At 39.7% G+C, this 22,272-nt stretch overlaps 1 long non-coding RNA gene across 1 annotated transcript in view; it reads right to left on the bottom strand.

Annotated features, from left to right (window-relative positions):
- Positions 1-22,272, bottom strand: part of LOC129658922 (uncharacterized) — a 324,572-nt gene that overhangs the window by 137,331 nt on the left and 164,969 nt on the right. Inside the window, exon 3 of the long non-coding RNA XR_008717586.1 lies at positions 20,348-20,434. This is a non-coding gene — a long non-coding RNA (uncharacterized LOC129658922). The remainder of the gene's footprint in view (positions 1-20,347; positions 20,435-22,272) is intronic.

Consider the following 22,272-nt stretch of genomic DNA (forward strand, 5'->3'; position numbering starts at 1 on the left):
GGAAGCCTGGCATGCTGCAGCCCGTGGGGTCACAAAGAGTTGGACACGACTAAGCAACTGAACTGACTGACTGAAGAATAGCTGAAAATAGTCCTTGGTACATTATCACACCATAAGTTTTAGCTATTATTTTTTTATCTTTATTATTATTACTTACACAGAAGAGATATCTTAAGAACAATGAGGCCAGAAGAGAATAAAATATTATCTAAAATTTTCTGAAAGAAATAATTATATGCAGTAACATTAAATTCAAGAAGTTAAATTATCTTTCAAGAGTCAAAATTATCTTTCAAGAAGAAAATAACTGTATATCCAGTAAAATCATCTTTCATGAATAACAGTGAATTATAGTCATTTTGAAACCAACATACAAGTTTACCACCAACATCTTACTAAAATAACTTCTAGAAAAGTTACATCAGGAAGAAAGAATATGGTCCTATAGAAAAGCCTAAAGTGTAAAAAGAAATTGTATACAGAGAAAATTCAAACATATCAATAAATATAAAAAATCAAGTGTATAAAATAATTATAAATATTTAACATGTAGAGCTAAAGAAATAAGGTAATACTTAGCAGTAGCATAGCTTTGTCTGTGAGGTGGTGGTAATCAGGAATGGAAGCATTATAAGGATCTTGTATTCTAAAAGAACATAAAGACATTAGCTAATGTTGACTAAATATTCATGTTAATGTTTACAGGAAAATCATTAAAAGAATAGAAATTAAACGAATAGAATTGAAAAGAAATTGAAAAAAAAGTATGATTTTTGTAGTAATGGAAAAAGTAAAATGAAAAAAGATTGAATTCAGGCAGGAAATAAGAAAACAATACCAGAAAACGGACAAATAAACCCAAATGATAAGATGGAAAAAATGAGAACATAGTCTAAATTTTTTGAATCACAATTCAAAATAAGTGTAAATACACTCTCCAGTTAGAAGGTAATGATTACCATGCTGAGTTTAAAAATAAAATCCAATTTAGTGATGCTTTCCCAAAGGCACATGTAAAACAGAAACATTTCACCAGAAATGTTGAAAGTTAAAGGAAAGAAAAATATATACCAAGCAAATACTATTTAAGAGAAAGCTGGTATAATTATATTACATTAATTATATTAATATCAGACATAATAGACTGTAAGGTAAAAAAAAAAGTATTACTAGAGATAAACTACATAATGACTACTGATTTAACTATGAATCTCTGCTCATTTCAGATAATGATCACTGACTAGTGATCATTAATGATAATTAAACAATGATTAGTAATTAATTCAATAAAATTAATTAATCAATTAAAATTGAATTAAATAAAATTGAATTAATCAATCAATTAATTAATTGAATTAATTCAATAAAAAGTCTTCCCCTTCCATACATACACACACACATATATTCATTTCTTTTCTGGGGGGGGCTGCCATGCACAGTTTGCCAGATCTCAGTTCCCCAACCAGGGATTGAACCCAGGGCCATGGCAATGAAAGTCCTGACTACTGGAGTGCCAGGGAATTCCTGAGATTCATTTCAATTGAAAGGAAGTTTTTATAGAATTAACAAAGGTAACTGTTACATTCACCACCATAGTGAGAGATTTAATACATATACCCATTTCAGGAACCGATAGATCAAAAGACAAAACAATTACAAGGTATGTAGAAAAACAACACAGTCAACAAATGTGATAGAATGAACTTGTATAGAACATTGCACTCAACAGTTTGCAAACACGTGTTCTTTCTAAGAACAAAGAAATTGATGGGAAGTGACCTACACACGACACAAAGGACAACACCATTTTGCATCCTTTGATCACAATACAGTTAAGTTAGAAATCGGTATCAAAAAGATAACAAACGGTATGCTTGTAAATTAAAAAAAAACTTCAAATAACTTATGAATTATAAAATTAATATAGTGGGAACTCTGATGCAAAGAGCTGACTCATTGGAAAAGACCCTGATGCTAGCAAAGATTGAGGGCAGGAGGAGAAGGGGACGACAGAGGATGAGATGGTTGGATGGCATCACCGACTCAATGGACATGAGTTTGGGTGAACTCCGGGAGTTGGTGATGGACAGGGAGGCCTGGCATGCTGTGGTTCATGGGGTCGCAAAGAGTCGGACACGACTGAGCAACTGAACTGAACTGAACTGAACTGAAAAGATACTTGGAAATGAATGCTTGAAAATACTAGATGTAAAAACTTAACTTGTAGAAAAGTTGTACTTAGCGGGAACTCCCTAAGTGATCATATTGACAAAAGCTAAAGATTAATGAACTAATCATCAAACTAGAGAAATTAAAAAGGAGACTAGTGAAATAAAAAAAAAGAAAATGGGAGGAAATAATAGAGTAAAAATTAAGAAAATAGGAAAAAAATCAACAATGTCAAGTTTGGTTCCATGAGGAAAATTTGAAAATGAGCGAAACTGTGCCTGGCTTTATCAAGAAACAAAATAAGAGACAGATCAATAACCTAAGGAGTGAAAAAGTGGATATAACTGGAGACAGTATTTGTTAGAGGCACTTGGAAGCAGCAACAGTGTTCTGACTCAGAACATAGGCTGAAGGATCAAAGAGATCTGGGGATGTGATCTTGGGCCAGTCTCCTTATTTCAGTGACTCATTGGAAAAATAATGATAGATTGTGTTGCTGATGTTCAGTCACTCAGTCGTGTCCGACTCTGTGACCCTGTGGACTGCAGTATGCCAGGCTTCCCTGTCCTTCACCATCTCCCAGAGCTTGCTCAAACTCGTGTCCATTGAGCCAGTGACGAGATTGTGAAGATAAATGAGATAGGATAATACTTGGCACACAAAAGCACAATGAAAATCAGCTGTACATTTTATTTATTTTATTATTAGCATCCTGAAGCAGTACCACTGGGAAACTTGACTGATTTGGGTGGATAAGTAGGGTGTCAAGAGCAAGAAGTAGGGTTTCCCAGGGAAGGGAGGACATTTGAAGTGGGGAAAGGATGAACATGTGAGCAGAGGCAGAGAGAGGGAGGTACAGGGCCAAGCGTAAGTCGCTTCAGTCGTGTCCGATTCTGCGACCCCATGGACTGTAGCTTGCCAGGCTCCTCTGTCCATGGGATTCTCCAGGCAAAGATACTGGAGTGGGCTGCCATTTCTGCCTCCATTACAGGGCCACAACAAGCCTTATATGTAGAAAAATCGCTGTGTCAAGCATGTTTTATAACATCAGAGACTCAGAACACACACAGAAAAGTATTTGTATTTCTTGGTAACACTGCCTGAGAAAATATGTCATCAAAAATGGTTTTGCCTACACCTTACCTCCACAGCCCCTCACTCTTCTCCCTGTACACTCCTGAAGCACAATCAGTAGTGTGAGCTTCCAGTGCTGGGGACCACAACTCCAGGAGGATTAGATTTAAACAGCAGTACGAGGAAGAGAATCCTGTTAGATTGCATTTCTATACTAAACTTTAGAATACCAAATTAACAGATTCAGTTGGCTGGGGCATAGAGAGATTGTTTAAGCTCCCTCTCCCCCTTCAAACTGAATGGCACCTTAGCCAGTCCATCTAGATGAAGTGTGGTTCTGAGGGTTCATCAATATTGTGATTTATTCGCATTCTTGTATTTCAACTCTCTGGCACTAGCTGGCTCGAACTAAATGTTTGTCAAATGAGCACAGGGATGAACAATGTGAACAATGATGGTACTGGATATTTTATGCATATATGCACATGGCACATCAGGGTAGAGGATGGCAGGCTTTCTCAAGCGTGTGAGTCTTCTTGAGACATGGGCCGTGTTCAGCTCTTGGTCCAGCACTCCCTGTCCTCTTCCTTAATTAATGCCAGCCTCCCAGACCAAATTCTGTCTGGGTGTTGAGATTTCAGGCAGAATTTGCAATCCCTTGAGGTTGCAATGCCATGTTACATATAGTCTGGAACCCTGGGGAGTCCAAAGAATCCATCATTCCTCTCAACGGAGACGTTTCCTGGCAGCATGTTCCCAGAAGAGGATACAAATCCACAGGCCTACATCAAGCTTCGGCAGGGAGCCTGCTACGTGGGTAAGCTCCGAGAAAGGAGGGGTAAAAAGCGAGAGAAGCCCAGCTGGCTTCATCTGGGGGCTTCCCTGCTTAGAAGCCTTCCTCACCAGGACCAGACAACATCCTCCCCAGGCTTCTCCTTTTGAGTTCCAGGGCTGGAGATTACCCTGAACAGACCCATCTCGAGCCCGGGTTGCTCGGGCCTCTGTCATTATGTAGTCCAGGGAGCCCTCAGACAGCCGGAGCCTGGTGTTTTGAGGGATGACTGGGAGCTTTGCCCCCGCTGGTCCTGGCAGCCTTTATGGCTGGAGATTGCAGTGCAGTGCAAAGGGAGCCATTTGACAGTGTTTGCACCTTGTCATTTCCAAAGAATCTCTGCTCTTGAGACAAGTGCTCTCAGCTGTCTGTCAAGTTCAAGCACTTTTTATCTTAAACATACCTGAGTGTTGGTGCTGAGGAACAACAAAAGGAAGCTCACTCACTGCGGGGCTCAGTTTCCTCCGTTTCCCCATCTTTCTGCTACTCCTAACCAGGCCGGTCTGTGGACATAATTGACCCTCTCCCCGTGGATTTGCTTCCTAAGGCACTTTATAATTCTGGTTGGGAGCTGCTGGACAGTCCTTTTGGATTTCACAGTGAATCAAACTCTTCCTCCAAGCCACCACTTTCTGTTCTTTAAACGGTCAAGGATATTGCCATTTCCGGACCATCCACCATGGCGTTAAACTATATTTTATCTGGCATGGAGAGCAGATGAACACTCCTTCAACCACAGACCCAACAGGATTATTGAAGTTGCCTTTTCTGATGGGATTTTAGTTCTTTATACAAATTGGTAAATAAAATATATCCTAAACTCATATCTTGACAAATATATTCTCATAATGACAAAAACCAAAGGATATGTGTAAAAGTGTGATTTCAATGTGTCTGAGATCTGGCAAAATGTCAGACTACTAAATTTAATTATTACTGTAGATACTCTTGCATGGAAAATCCCATGGACAGAGGAGCCTGGTAGGCTACAGTCCATGGGGTCGCTAAGAGTCGCACACGACTGAGCGACTTCACTTTCACTTTTCACTTTCATGCATTGGAGAAGGAAATGGCAACCCACTCCAGTGTTCTTGCCTGGAGAATCCCAGGGACGGGGGAGCCTGGTGGGCTGCCGTCTGTGGGGTCGCACAGAGTTGGACACGACTGAAGCGACTTAGCAGCAGCAGCAGATATCTGATATCTGTTAAAGGATTAGTGATAGTTGAGTAGGTGATAAAGATTTTATATAACTTATGAATTATGTATTTTTTCATAAAATTAATTTTTCTTACCTTATTTCCACAAAATCACTGATTTTATTGTTACATGCAAGATGTTTACAAAATTTATTTTCAACTCAGGGCAATGGTCTGAAGGGTTTCAAAAATTATAATTATTCAAAGCATACAAAAATCAAACAGATTCAAGAGAACATATAAATTAAGTATAAAAGTTACATTTCCAAAAGTTTTCTTTTAAAATATGCAAAATTACCTATTCACTTTAAAAGGTAAAGTACAAATTATAATTAATAAATGCCAAAATTTCATTGGGTATACTAATATTTTGATTAAATCTTATTTATTTTTATAGAGAAAAAACCATTCAAAATTTAAACATTCTATGTCCATCAAGTGGCCGATACTAAGAACTGCTATCATGATACATGAATGCAAATTTAAAAGTAATTTAAAGTGTCAAAATCAGAAAATTTTTGTAAGCCACCATTTGCAAATTTTGTGAAACATTGTGCTAATTGAATTGAGTACCATGGGAACCAGGAATAGCAACAAAAGAAGTAAGAAAAAGGGTTCTTGATGTTATTGAGAAATGATACTTTGATATGAAGGAATCTCTTGCATTCATGTTATCAGAGGAGGAATTTGACAAGCTTGACTTTTCTCCTAGCCCAACACTCTTTTCCCTCACATCATCCAAGCATTCCAAAGCAATGTCATCATCCTAACCTATGGTCTTTCACAGCTTTCAAACCCTGTCACCTTTTCTTTCGTGGATATGGAGCAAGAGATGTGGAAATGCATTTTCCAAGGGCCTGAATAGTGTGGTCATGAAGGTGGGTGTTAAGAGCTATGAGCTGTGCTGTGCCAGCTCTGAGGGCAGATTCTGATAGAGGCACCTGTGTGGTTTTAATACATTTATCTGTGTGTGATTGTGGTATGTGGACAACTCTAATAAAATATCTCTTACCTAGGTCTAAAGGAGGTTCTGTAAGTATCAGCCATAGTCAGACTTCCCAGGAGAACCATCTGCTAACATTTTGGAATATTTCCTTGAAGCTATTTTCTATACCCTGTTTCCACATAAGAGAAAAAGACCCTGATGAGGGGAATGACTGAAGGTGGGAGGAGAAGGGGACAACAGAGGATGAGATGGTTGGATGGCATCACCGACTCAATGGACATGAGTTTGAGTAAGCTCCGGGAGTTGGTGATGGACAGGGAGGCCTGGCGTACTGCAGTCCATGGGGTCACAAAGAGTCGGACACGACTGAACAATTGAACTAAACTGAACTGATAGTCTTGTATCTCATTTTGTTGCTAAAACAGAAGTTACCAGGCTAACTTCTGCATTCTTTAAATACAAGGGCACATATTGCCCAGTCATGGAAGGAGGAAGGATCATCTTGTTCTCATTATGGTGAGTACAGCAGAAATAAGACCCCATTGGAATATATTAAATAAATAAAAATTCAGAAATATGTCCAAAGCACAGTGTTAGATGCGGCAGAAGGCATTCAAAGAAGCATAAGATAGAGTCTCCATCTTCATCAGGGTAACTTACAAGTCAGTTCCCTGGCTTTGTTCTCAGCAAAAAGATGACTGAAGACTAAAACTGAGCAGGAGGGATTAACAGATCAATGGAATGGACTAACCTCTTCTGCTAAATGATCGGCTAGTCTTTAGCACAAATTTACAATGGGAAGCTGGACCATTTAGAGATAATATAGTTCTAGAAACTGCTTGGGAGGATGTCACGGCTCTGTCAATTTCCCATGTTCTAGTATGAGGAGTTACTATTTACTGGGTATATCATAGACTATATGCTTTATTTGGAGAAGGCAATGGTACCCCACTCCAGTGTTCTTGCCTGGAGAATCCCATGGACAGAGGAGCCTGGTGGGCTGCCATCTATGGGGTTGCACAGAGTTGGACACGAATGAAGCAACTTAGCAGCAGCAGCAGCATATGCTTTCTTATTTCATTTAAAATTTAACCTTGAAATATAAATTTGAAATTTCATTTGAATTGATATTTGAATACCTCTTATACTATTTTGTCCCCAGTTTTTAAAATAAAGACTATATTTTTAGATAGACTTCAGATTCATAGCAAAACTGAGCAGAAGGTATAGAGATATTCTATATACCCTCTTCTCCCAGATATGAATAATATCCCTCATTATCAACATCCCCCAACAGAGTGGTACAGTCATTACAACTGGTGAACCTACACGGAGGACTTCCCAGGTGGCTCAGTGGTATAGAATCCAGTGGCCAATGCAGGAGATTCAGGAGACCTGGTTTGCTCCCTGGGTTGGAAAGATCTCCTGGAGGAGGAAATGGCAATCCACTCCAGTATTCTTGCCTGGAGAATACCATGGTCAGAGGAGCCTGGCGAGCTACAACTGATGAACCTATATTGACACCTTATAATTACCCAAGGTCCATTGTTTACTTTAGGGTTATCTCATGATGGTATATATTCCATGGGTTCAGATAAGTATATAATGACATATATCCATCATTATGGCATCATGCAGAGTAATTTCACTACCCTAAAAATTCTCTGTTCTATTTATCCTTCCTACTGGACAATCTCTGGCAACCATTTAACTTTTTACTGTCTCCATAGTGTGGGCCTTTTCTAGAATGTCATACAGTTGGAATCATATAGTATATAACCTATTCTAATTGGCTTCTTTCATTTAGTAATATAAATGTAATTTTCCTCCATGTCTTTTCGCGGCTTGATAGCTCATCTCTTTTTAGCACTGAATAATAATCCATTATCTGAATGTACTACAGTTTATTTATCCAATGATAAATAAACTGAAAGACATCTTGGTTGATTCTTGTTGGTCAGTCGCTTAGTCTTGTCCGACTCTTTGTGAAGCTATGGACTGCAGCAGGCCAGGCTCCCTTGTCCTTCACCGTCTCCCAGAGTTTGCTCAGATTCATGAACTTTGAGTCAGTGATGCCATCCCACCATCTCATCCTCTGCTGCCCCTTCTCCTCCTGCCCTCAATCTTTCCCAGCATCAGGGTCTTTTCCAATGAGTCAGCTCTTCACATCAAGTGGTCAAAGTATTGGAGCTTCAGCTTCAGTATTAGTCCTTCCAATGAATATTCAGGATTGATTTCCTTTAGGATTGACTAGTTTGATCTCCTTGCAAAATAAGTTTTGGCAATTATGAATAAAGCTGCTGTAAACATTCTTCTGCATTTTTTTTTTGTGGACATAAATTTTCAACTCCTTTGGGTAAATACCAAGAAGACAACTGATGGATTGTATGATATGAGTGTTCAGTTTTATAAGAAACTGTCAATTTATATTCCAAAATGACTATACATATCATTTTGTATTCTCACCAGCAATGAATGAAATTTCCTGTTTCTTGACATCCTTACCAGCTTTTGGTATTGCCAGTGTTCTGGATTTTAGTCATTCTAATTTGTATGTAGTGGTGTCTCATTGTTGTTTTCATTTGTATTTCTGTGATGACACGTGATGGCTTGGGGAATGGGATAATGAAAGGAAAATTGAGCTTTCTTCCTTTTTGTGAGGCTATTTCTCAGGTTTTCTTTATTTCACTGTTTTGCTGAAGCTTCTTAAGTGGTCTCCTGAACTCTCGCAGAGTTGTTTTGTTTGTGGCATGCCAGTGTGCTAATTCACTTCAGTCATATCTGACTCTTTGCGACCCTATGGACTGCAGCCCACCAGGCTCCAATTTCCATGTGATTCTCCAGGCGAGAATACTAGAGTGGCTTGCCATGCCCTCCTCCAGATAATCTTTCTGATCCAGGGATTGAACCCATGTCTCTTATGTCTCCTGCATCGGTAGGTGGGTTCTTTACCGCTAGCGCTACCTGGGAAGCCCTTTATTTGTGGATAGCCGTCTAATTGTTGAACGTTGTTAGTGACGGAAGGTAGGGTCCCCTACTCTGCCATTTTTGGTCCACATGCAGTCTTTTTTATTTGTTTGCTTGTCTTATTTTTTGTTTTACCTTGTTTTAATTTAATTTAATTTTTTAACACCCAAAACATTTTGTATTGGGGTACAACCAATTCCACATGTAATCTTAATGTAGACTTTGGGTGGCTATATTCCCTAATATCAACAACACTGTAAGGACAGCATCCCAAACTTGAAAATAATTTGTCTTGAAAAGTTCAATTGGAAGATGATTGTTTGGACACATTTTTATCTGAAGCAATGCCTGGTATTGCCCATGACAACATACAAACATTCTTCCTATACTTTCTAAGTACTTCCTGTACTTTCCTATTCCTCCTATGCTTCCTATACTTTTCTAATGATTTCTCCATTCCCATTTGGAGCATCTTCCATTGCCATGTATCTTCCCTTACCAATGAGAGCAGCAGTTCTCAAACAGTAGTGGCAACACAATCACCTAGAAAGCTTGATAATCTACACATTGCTGGACCTCACCCCCATACAGTTGGTAGGGCTGTGTGCAGCCATAGAATGTGCATTTCTGTTAAGTTCCCAGTTGCGGATGCTGCTGCTTCTCTGGAGACTTTGAAAGTCAACAAACTAGAATGATGGCTTTCAAACATGGAATCACTTGAGCAACTTTTATAAAAGTACTGGTGCCTAAGTTCAGCCCAGACCGATTAAGCCAGACTCTTTGAAGATGAGGGCTTGTATTAGATTCCGAGGGCTACTGTAACAAATGATCACAAACAGCATGGTTTAAAATAACAGAAATTACATCTTTCACAGTTCTGGAGGCCAGACATCCCAAGTGAGGGATTGGTAGGGCCATGATCCCTCAAAGGATCTAGGGACGGAGCTTCTCCTAGCTTCTGACCCTGGCCAGCAGTCCTAGACACTCCTCAACTTGTGGATACAGCACTCCAGTCTCTGCTTTCACTCTCACATGGCCTTCTGTCCTGTGTCTGTGTGTACACGTGTCTCTGCGTCCTCTCCTCTTCCTATACAGAAACCAGCAATTGCCTTTAAGGCCCACCCTAATCCAATGTGACCTCATCTTAAATTGCATCTTAATTGTATCTGCAAAGAGTTTGTTTCAAGTAAGGGCACTTTCTGAAGTTCCAAGTGGACATGAATTTTGGGCTGGGGGACATTTCAACACAATACTGGCCCCTCACCTAATTAGAATATCCCTGAAGCCAAGATCCATATATTATGGAACTCCCATAAAGATTCTAGCATAGAATATGATGCCAGAAAAGAAAAATTCCTCAATGGATGAGTCTGTGTGTTCTCTTCTTCTAATTCACACTCATCACAACACAACAGATACAACACACTCTTAATTTATCTTAAAAGCTTGTTAAAACGAACTGCAGATTCCAAGGACTTTAAAGTGTTTATCTGTATGACTAATTCAGCTCTAAATTAAAGACCTTTTTCCTTAAGCAATGGAAGATATTGAAGGTATTCCTTTGTAGAAAAACGCATGCTATCCCTCCCTACATTTTATAGGGAACATACCTATAAAGAGCCCAGATTACACACTTCTGAAAGCTTTTAATTGTAAGAAACAATGTTTTTGAACTTCCCATTATGAACTAGAAATAATATTCTCACATGAAGCAAAAATGCTAAATTATCAAACTGCATCCCTCAGGTTTTGAATTTTGTACAGTGGAAATTATTGTTTGTCACGAATTAAGACCACAGGGGTGTCTCCTCAGAATGCCTGTGATGCAAAGCAGGAGACAAGTTAGTTGTTGCCTGAATTCAGCATTGGGGGCTGTATTCACTGGGTTGGCGTGGGGACTGATGAACAACCAGGCCATAAGGCCAAGCAAAATGTGGTCACATGTTGGGAAAAGAGGAGTGTATTCTAAGAGTAACTGGAACTCAGGGAGTGGGTAAGGTTTGCATTGGATGAAATGGCATCCAAGGATCACAGAGTTGTCCTATGGATTTACACTGGCTGTGTTATGCTGACATCGGGTATGGACGGTTGTGCTGTGCTGTGCTTAGTCACTCAGTCATGTCCGACTCTTTACAACCCCACATGGTAGCCCGCCAGGCTCCTCTGTCCATGGGGATTCTCCTGGCAAGAATACTGGAGTGCGTTGCCATGCTCTTCTCCAGGGGATCTTCCCGACCCAGGAGTCAAACTGGGGTCTCCTGCACTGCAGGAGGAGAGGGGCAGAATGAGGAGGGAGATGAGGGGAGTGTTTCAGGAGGAAGGAGACGTATGGACCTGTGACTGATTCATGTCAATATATGGCAGAAACCAACACAATATTGTAAAACAATTATCCTCCACTTAAAAAAAATCAAATTAAAAAAAGAGAATGAGGAAGTCATTCACTTATTTTTGGAACTATTTTTTCATTCGTGTGTAACTGGTTTTAACACCCTTTGGGGCTTCCCAGTTGGCGTGAGTGGTAAAGAACCTGCCTTCCAATGCAGGAGATGAAAGAGACACAGGTTCGATCCCTGGGTCAGGAAGATTCTCTGGAGGAGGAAACGGCAACCCACTCCAATATTCTTGCCTGGGAAATCCCATGGACAGAGGAGCCTGGTGGGCTCTTTATGATAGAAAATTACTTCCTCCATAAAGTAGGAACGTGATGTGGTTCAGAAATTTTGAGGATATCCAAGTGTTTTTGTAACATTTATGGTGTTTTAAAAAATACTTAATCACACACTCAATAGTCATAATAATTTTTCACTTTCTTTTTTCAACCAGTGGTAGTAACAGCTCTCCAATAACACCCTATCTTACATCTCCCTTGAACCGTTTTCTCTGTTCTTGAACTCCACCGAGAGGGATTGAATCATTTGCCCATTCCTGAGCAGACTCTCAGTTTTCTGAGAACTTGAGAGTTCTACCTTAGTTCTCACATCTTAATACTTGGATTAGTTATAAAGATTTTTCAAGATAAAAATCAAACACCATCAAGGTTACGTGACAGATGTTCCTGGGATTTGGGCAGGAGACTTATACTGCAGGGATAGTGGTCGGTCAGAGCTGGCCTCGTGTTAACTGGTGCATTTTGTGTATTTTTAGTCTTTGCATAAGCCTAGCCCTTCATTCGGAGAAGGCAATGGCACCCCACTCCAGTACTTTTGCCTAGAAAATCCCATGGACGGAGGAGCCTGGTGGGCTGCAGTCCATGGGGTTGCAAAGAGTTGGACACGACTGAGCGACTTCACTTTCACTTTTCACTTTCATGCACTGGAGAAGGAAATGGCAACCCACTCCAGTGTTCTTGCCTGGAGAATCCCAAGGACAGTGGAGCCTTAATGGGCTGCCGTCTCTGGGGTCACACAGAGCTGGACACGACTGAAGCGACTTAGCGGCAGCAGCAGCAGCAGCCCTTCTTTGCTTGCTGGCAGCCACCCTATGTCATCTTTGAAGTTATTCTTTGTTTGATAAGAAAGATGTATAGTAATACACCCAAAGTCTAATTCTGCTGAGGAGAAAAAATTTCAAATTGTACAGTGGCTTTTTAACTGAAAAGGAAAATAATACTTATGGAACACCTACTAAGTGCTGAAGAGCTTTCTAGACATTATTTCTTTTAATCTTCATTAATGTTCCCATTTTACAGCTAGTTCAGTGGCAGAGTCTAAATTTGAACCCAGGCATATAGTCTACTTAAATCTTTGAACACTTCTTTCATTAACATAACACTTCTTCCATACAGACTTCTCAGCGTTTATATATTCTTTCCCTGCTCCCTGTGTACGAGACAGCAAAAGAGACACTGATGTATAGAACAGTCTTATGGACTCTGTGAGAGAGGGAGAGGGTGGGAAGATTTGGGAGAATGGCATTGAAACATGTAAAATATCATGTATGAAACGAGTTGCCAGTCCAGGTTCCATGCACGATACTGGATGCTTGGGGCTGGTGCACTGGGACGACCCAGAGGGATGGAATGGGGAGGGAGGAGGGAGGAGGGTTCAGGATGGGGAACACATGTATACCTGTGGCGGATTCATTTTGATATTTGGCAAAACTAATACAGTTACATAAAGTTTAAAAATAAAATAAAATTAAAAAAAAAAAAAGAAAGCTGAAACCTGAAGAATTGATGCTTTTGAACTGTGGTGTTGGAGAAGACTCTTGAGAGTGCCTTGGACCACAAGGAGATCAAGCCAGTTCATCCTAAAGGAAATCAGTCCTCAATATTCATCGAAGGACTGATGCTGAGGCTGAAACTCCAACACATCAGCCACCTGATTCAAACAACTGACTCATTGGAAAAGATACTGATGTTGGGAAAGATTGAAGGCAGGAGGAAAAGGGGACGACAGAGAATGAGATGGTTGGATGGTATCACTGACTCGATGGACATGAGTCTGAGCAAGCTCTGGGAGTTGGGGATGGACAGGGAAGCCTGGCATGCTGCAGTCCATGGGGTTGAAAAGAGTCAGACATGACTGAACAATTGAACTGAACTGAATGTACTTATTCTAAGGGCAGAGAATTCTTTCTCATACTCATACTAGAACTGAGTTCAGGGCCATTTTTTTCAAAATCACAAAGGGATTTATTCAGTGACTCCAGAAAATGGATAAAATCTCTTTTGGTCTTGATGGATAATGTTGGAGAAACCCCAGTGAGAATTATATGGGGAAATCTCTTATTGAAATCATTCTGTTCTTTGCTAGTCATTCTAAGGATACCCAATACTTATTTATGTAATTAAACAAATGTGTATACAACACTCCAAAAAAAAAAAAAAATTCTGGTAACCTATGCATAACATGGGCTTCCTAGGGTGCGCTAGTGGTAAAGAACCCATCTGCAAATTTAGGAGACATAAGAGATGCGGGTTGGATCCCTGAGTCGGGAAGATTCCCGGGAGGAGGCATGCCAACCCACTCCAGTATTCTTGCTTGGAGAATCCCATGGACTGAGGAGCTTGGTGGGCTACAGTTCATAGCATCGCAAAGAGTTGGACATGACTGAAGCGACTGAGCATGCATGCATACATAACACAAATTTGACCTTTTAACAATTTTCAATGTACAGTTCACTGGCATTGCTGCTAAGTTGAGTCAGTCGTGTCTGACTCTGTGCGACCCCATAGACGGCAGCCCACCAGGCTACCCTGTCCCTGGGATTCTCCAGGCAAGAACACTGGCGTGGGCTGCCATTTCCTTCTCACTGGCATTACGTGCATTCAAATCATTGTGCAGCCATCGGACTCTCCATCACCGACATCTTCATCCTCCCAAACTGAAACTCTGTACCCATTAAATAAAAACTCTCCATTCCTCTCTTCACCCAGCCCTCGATTATCACTATTTTACCTTATTAATCTATGAGTTTAACTATTCTAGGTACCTAATCTAAGTGAAATCATGCAATATTTGTCCTTTTGTATCGGTCATTTCATGTAGCATAAGGTCTTCAAGCGTCATTCATGTTGTACCGTGTATCAGAATGCCCTTCCTTTTTTCAGACTGAATAATATTCCATTGTATACATGTCATTTGGTCTCTTTGCCATTGATGTCCTCATATATTTAGCCTGTTGTTAGCATTGTTCATTTCTTCAAAGTGTCCACAGATTGGGTTCCTCTCATTAACTCTGCCATGACTGTCATTAGGGTCTGATCACTGTGGATTGCCTCAACAGCTGCCCGACAGAGCTTTGTGCTGTCATGCCCCCCACCAACCCTCCAATATCATCACTATTAGAGTGATGTTCCTAAAAGAAACAATTCCATCATGTCCCTACTGAAGATCATACAGAGGCCTTAAATTCAGGCTGCTTGGTCAGTTTAAAGGCAGTAAATTACCTGACTTATCTATGTAACATTATTTTGTGCTTCTTCCCTGCTCCAAGGGCTCTCATCAGTGCTCACAGTAAGTCCTCTTTTTATTGTATAATCGCTCAGTTGTGTCCAACTCTTTGTGACCCCATGGACTGTAGCCTGCCAGGCTCCTCTGTCCATGGGATTCTCCAGGCAAGAATACTGGAGTGAGTTGCCATTTCCTCCTCCAGGGGATTTTCCTGATCCAAGGATAGAACCTGAGTCCCCTGCATTGGTAGATGAATTCTTTACCACTGAGCCACCAAGGACTACTTTTTGAAAATCAAATCTTCTTTTTGTTTTATATTTTATCTCTGCTGCTGCTACTGCTGCTAAGTCACTTCAGTCTTGTCCGACTCTGTGTGACCCCAGAGATGGCAGCCCACCAGGCTTCCCATCCCTGGGATTCTCCAGGCAAGAACACTGGAGTGGGTTGCCATTTCCTTCTCTAATGCATGAAAGTGAAAAGTGAAAGTGAAGTCGCTCAGTCGTGTCCGACTCCTAGCGACCCCATGGACTGTAGCCCACCAGGCTCCTCCATCCATGGGATTTTCCAGGCAAGAGTACTGGAGTGGGTTACCATTGTACTGGAGTGGGGTGCCATTGCCTTCTCCGTCAGACCACAGACCAGGAACGTAAAACAATGAAAACATTTTCCATTCAAAGTGAACATGCAAATTAAATTTTCAGAGTTAGAAAATTGAACATCAAGTTTGAAGTCAAAACAAAATACAGAAGAGTTAAATACATGACAAAATATAAACAATAGAATACTCAATTTGACTTTAAATATGTTTAAGATTCTCAAATAGTTATAGACAATTTTACCCAGGGAGAAGATTATGGCAGTAAAATAAATTGATACGAGCCAAAAAAAACAATTAGAAATTCTCAAAATGCAGAATATAGTCATTGGAATAAATGTAACCCCATGGACTGTAGCCTACCAGGCTCCTCCATCCATGGGATTTTCTAGGCAAAAGTACTGGAGTGGGGTGCCATTGCCTTCTCCGATATTTTATCTCAGCTGGTAATAATTATACATGATCAATGATCATACATTGGCTTTCTATGTTATGTGAATGGGCCAATATGCCCATTTAAAGGGGCCAATATGCCATTTGAGTCACTTTTCAGGTAAGATTTTTTTTAGTGTTGTCAGGAAGTAGAGCTTCTATTTTAATGTTGGTTGGAGTCAGTTAAGAAAAGGTGGCGCTACCTCACAGGAAATAGGAAAGTGTCTACCCAGGACCCTGTGAACACTTGTAAATATGTTTTCATGGCTCTACTAGAATCTGGAACTTCATCTGTGTAATTACCCATGCACCTATTTGTTTACAATTCATTTGTTCATTTACGATTCAGCTTTTACAAGGGCAAGAAAAATTATGAATAAATTAATTTGTCAATGATTAAAAACCATGTTAGCCTTACAAAGCACACTCTTTCTCCAATCTATGCCATTGCTTTTCGTTCATTTAATCCCTTACAAAGCCATTTCCTACTGCACTTCAAAGCATATATGGTCTCCATTTATTTCCAGTGTTTATTAGTTTTTGCTTCCCCCAACCACATGCTAACATTCTTGAATACAGGATCTTTGTCAATACAGGATCTTTGTCCTATAATTTTGTGACAATCCCATGATTTAGGGCTGATAAATACTTGCTGGTTTATGAAATAAGAGAAAGTAACAGGAACACACAAATTTCAAAATGTGGAGATAGACTTTTATCAGAGCCTTTAGGAAGAAAATGCTTTGCACCTAGGAAGAAATCTCTTATAGAAGTTGTTAAATATCAGAATAGCAAGAACGGAGGTGTTTAAATAGTTCCTTATGTATTTTTTACACTGTGGTATGCAAACTCAGGCCAGTGAATTTCAGGGCAAATGCTATCCAGGTGAATCTGTTTCTCATTTTAAATAATTCTCAAAATATGTGAGATACTCACTCAGTGTTCCCTCTTCTCCTAAGGGTCCAGATGATGTCCAAACCCTAGATACACACTGGTCTGGGACATGTGAAATGTTCTTACTATTCCTAAGTTTAGGAGTTATTTTCAAAGTGGGCTTTTAAGTTCAGTTAATAAACAGAAAACTTTCCGTTTAGGAGGGCTTAAGAGGGACACTTTTCACCTTATAACAGTTCCAAAAATGGATAATTTGACACTATGTTGGGGATGCAAATCATACTTCTGTAAGCAGATATGACATCCAGAAGGTTGACCCAGCATTGAGTATGCCCTCCTACTGCATTAGGACATGAGTGTTAGAACCACTGCTAACAGTAACCGACGAAGGTTTCAGAACAGAGTATGTCAAGGGCAGATAAACCAGAGAAAATGAGAGAGAGAGAGACAGACAGAGGTAGAGAGATGGCGAGAGAGAGACTACAACATTGGAAGAAAATTGCTGTAATATCTCAGGCCACAGGAATGCTGAGACATTTTATAGATAGTACATAAATTAAAGGCAGCCAGGATTTTTTCATTATGAATAATGAATAAACAAAATCATACAGTCAAATTAGCTCATTTCCCTCTCTTATTTCCCTCACCTATCTATAAATAAATAATTTATAGAATAAATTAAATTTTTTTTAATTTTAAATAAATTCTAAAAATAAATAAATTTATTTATTTATCTATAAATAAATAGTATTTTCTCACAAATAAATACTGAATTTGGAGTTAACATGGCCAAGTGCATCCCTACTTTCTATTCTTTTCATTTTCACCAACTTTAGGTGGTTAAATAGACATGCAGGACTTTTACTTTAAAATGATATTCCTCTAATTCCTGCTAAAGCAATTTGGAAGAGAGTTGCATTAAAGTATTTACAGGAATCCTGATAGTAATGTGCTATTGTACTTGCTGTTGTAGTAACGAAAGTTAAACTTAAAAATATTCACAACTGCACCAACATGTAATTAGCAATGCCACATCACTATTGGCACCAGAAAGCCTGGAATAAGCTGCTGTTGTGGGTTTGCTGATAGACAGCTTGTCAGGAAATGATCAGTATTGGCAATGATTTGGGGCTAATTTCATGGATGTTTTCCAGTTTCCGCGATCTTCCTTTCCCCTTTTCCAAACAAAAGTGCTTCTGAAAATTTCTGTTTAACATCTTTCACTTTGAATAAAGAAAACACAAAACATTCCCCTTTGCAGCTGGTATTGGTGAAATTACTTCTCTGGAGGGACCAGCAGATGAGGGGTCTTGTTTGAGAAGCACCAGGCAGAAGGTTGCGTTCTGTATCAGAGCCCACACTCAGACTTGCAACTTGAGATCTGTCCCTCACCCCCTTTCTACCTACACACACACACACACACACACACACACACAGCCCTAAATGAACACAGATGGCTGGCACCCAGAGTAAGCATCTAGAAAAACAGCCTCAGGTCTCTCTGCTTGCTGTCAGTTCATTCTACAAACAGAGAGCCTTCAAGACGCCTGTGTTGTTTCTTAATCTGAGATCACTCCCGTTTGCGTGTTTACCCACTTCCTTTTGGGAAATGTACTAGAAGTATCAGAAAGATACCCAGAGATTGATTTGACTAAAACAAAACATTCCTTTAAACTCACTGGTTGTATAGTATTATATTTAATGAAAGCCATATTATGATAAAATATGCATCAGTTTCTAACAATTTTTTTTTCCTCCAGAGCTGTATAACATCACCTGATCTATTTGTTTCTCTGTGTGAAATAAATTAATTTTTCAAATGTAATACAAAAGAGGATAAAGTCAAACTTCATAAATGCTGAAAAACATCTAAAGCTTCATACCCCCCCAAATCAAAAGGAACATATGTTTTTCCCCATTTTTTTCTGTATAAAGTATGTAAACAATTACCTGGATTTGGAGGGCATAATTATGAAGGGGTTGATATCTAAAAGGTTATTATTGATTTATAGAGTTCTCTAGTTTAATCGAAGACAGATTTAGGAATAAGGAAAAAAAAAAAAATACTGCTTTCCCCAGGAACAATAAATGTCTCAAAGGGGAAATTTAAGATTTAAGGGTAATTTTTATAAGACACATATACTGCAGTTTGTGGATCTGGGAGGTGTTTCTCATTTGAACAACTTCTATATAATGAACATTTTGTAGAGCCATCTCACTCATTGTAGCATGTGTTATAAGCCTCAAAATGCAGTGGTTAAATTCCTAGGGTAAGTTTTGTTAAGTCTAAATTCCTCATTTTCCATTATGGATTTATAATCCTCAGTCTGCAGATTAAATACATACAACAAGTATAAAATATTTATTTAAACAATAAATTTAGTTTAATTCACTCCCCATCATGTATGAATGGTTTTTCTCTGTCTCCAGTGCATGTGTTCACACACACACCACAAATTCATTCATCTAACGTTAGACAACATGATACTACTTGACATTAGCATGTGGTTGTGTAATAAAAATTAAATCTTGTATGGGGAGGATTCCTATACTTTAGTTTTCTATGTGTGTTTAATTATCATTGTAATCTATTTATGTAAGAGCACTCTAATCATTGTGTGGTATCAATATTCAGAGTAAAATCAAAATTTTTAAAACACCAAATTTCTTCTTTTAGGGAAAAATTTAATTTATCGAGTCACTCACAGAAGCCTTAATCAGGACTTCCCTGATGGTAGAGTGGATAAGAATCTGCCTGTCAATGCAGGGGACACAGGTTCAGTCCCTGGTCTGGGAAGATTCCACATGCTTTGGAGCAACTAAAGCCACCGCAACCAACTACTGAGCCCAGGTGCTGCCACGGCCGAAGCCTGGGCACCTGGAGCTGGTGCTGGCAACTAGAGAGGCCACCGCAGTGAGAAGCCTGTGCATCGCCACCAAGAGCAGACCCTGCTCGCCAGAACTAGAGGAGGTCCTCGCACAGCAACGAAGACCCGGTGCAAACAAACAAACAAAAACTACAAAGGCTTAATGATGCCTTAACTGGATTTTCACTTACACAAAAGCTTCCTATTTTGTGGCTTTTACATAAAGACGGGGCCTTCGCCCATCATCCAAAAGCAAAATGTTAATAAGGAGTGAAAAAGAGAAACAAGATGTTGCAGACCTATATTTGTGCTGGGTGTTTAATAACATCCTGTAACCACATACATAAAGTTCTACATGTGCTACTCGTTGTAATCTGACTTGTACCTGAGGACTTTTTTATTCCTAAAACTGGCATTGGCAGAGATAACAGTAGTCAAGGACGTCTGGCCAAGACGGAGTAAGTTAGACTGGACTTACCTCACACCTCAAGCAAGTTGAAAACTGGACAAAATATGTGAAACAATGTTCAGATATTGGACGACAGGCAGCACAGGACAGTTATTCCTGAGAGAAGAGAAACAAATAAGGTGAGTCCTATGATGGCTGCAACTTAATGGCTAAAGTCAGCTGCAGCACGGAAACCCAGCATCTGGGGATAGGGCTGCGTTGAAAGAGACGCAATGGATGTTCAGAGAGGCCAAAACATATAAGAGTCTGTGGGACAGGGTATTGGAGAAAGAGAGCTACACAGGAGAAAAGGAGAAAGGAAGAGAGGAGAGAAGGTGAGGGGACAGGACAGGACAGGACAGTGAGAGGAGAGGGGAGGAAGGGAGGGTGCTCTGGAGATCTGCAGAGGGCTTCCCTTGAGTGTTTGGTTGAGAATTGAGTTGTGCATGTGTAAGGGTAAGCTGCCTGGCACCAAGGAAAGAACCACTGAAAAGGAATCAGGAATTCAATAGGAATGGGATTAGCTGTGTTCCTGCCAGCCAAGTAAAAGGAACTCATAACATAGGAGATAGAATCCTTACAAAGGTATTGACTCAGTAGGAGACTAAATTAGCTGTAGACCAAAGTCTCAATGAACCACCCTAACAAAGTTTAAAAGCTAGCTTTGAAAAGACCCAACCTGTTCCAAGTAACCTAGCTGCATGCCAGCTTGAAACCTAACACTAATTAAGAAATACAACAACCAGCAATCAAAAGCAAAATTTACTATGCCCAGCATGTAATAAAAACTTACCAGGTGTGCAATAAAGCAGGAAAATATGAACCATGACTAGGGAAAAAAAATCAATGGCTAGAAACAGACTTGGAAATGATAAAGAGGATGGAACTAGCAGACAAGGGCTTTAAGCAACTACAATGTTCTCTATATGCTGAAGAATTTGGAGGAAAACATAAGCATGATGAGGACAGAAATAGAGGTATAGAAAAAGACCAAATAGAACTTGTAGATATGAAAATACAATGTCTATAATGAAAAGTAACAATAGCTAAACGTAGTGAGCATTGCCTAGGTGCGAAACACTGGCTAAGAGCTTCACATGCATTAACTCATTTAACTTCAGCATCACCTCTACAGATGGAGAAGGCAATGGCACCCCACTCCAGTCCTCTTGCCTGGAAGATCCCATGGACAGAGGAGCCTGGTAGGCTGCAGTCCATGGGGTCGCGAAGAGTCAGACACGACTGAGCAACTTCCCTTTCACTTTTCACTTTCATGCATTGGAGAAGGAAATGGCAACCCACTCCAGTGTTCTTGCCTGGAGAATCCCAGGGATGGCAGAGCCTGGTGGGCTGCCGTCTATGGGGTCGCACAGAGTCGGACATGACTGAAGTGACTTAGCAGCAGCACCTCTACAGAGCAGGTGTTAAAGATGAGGAAACTGAGGATTAGAAAAGGTAAATAATTGTACATGATCACAGAGCTGAAATTTGAAACCACGCAGTCTACTCCAAGGTTCATGCATTCCATATTGTTTATAGCATTATTTGCAGTAAAATATAATTCGGTTTAAAGAATGAACCTTATCTGAGGAAGTTTAGTGAAATTAAAGGATCCCATTAAACATGACATTCTGTTTTGTGTGTGTGTGTGCACATAGGGACACATATGCCTGCATGATTTAGGTGTAGATTTGTTGGAGATCAGACAGATTTTTTCTGAAAGTGCTACAAGATTTGAGATGGAGAATGACTGTATTTCTACCCTGCCATTTTCTCAAAAAGATAAGATAGAGAGGAGTTGAATGGAACTTGCAATTTAATAGAACTTATGTTAATGAGTGTTAAAATTGTTAAATGATGTTAAAATTGTTCATAGCTCTAAAGCATTTTACAATTGGTATTTCAATTAAAGTATGGCAATAATAAGGAAATGAATATAATCATATTACGCAGTT

Source organism: Bubalus kerabau, chromosome 8 (assembly GCF_029407905.1).
Source record: "Bubalus kerabau isolate K-KA32 ecotype Philippines breed swamp buffalo chromosome 8, PCC_UOA_SB_1v2, whole genome shotgun sequence".
Taxonomy (NCBI): domain Eukaryota; kingdom Metazoa; phylum Chordata; class Mammalia; order Artiodactyla; family Bovidae; genus Bubalus; species Bubalus kerabau.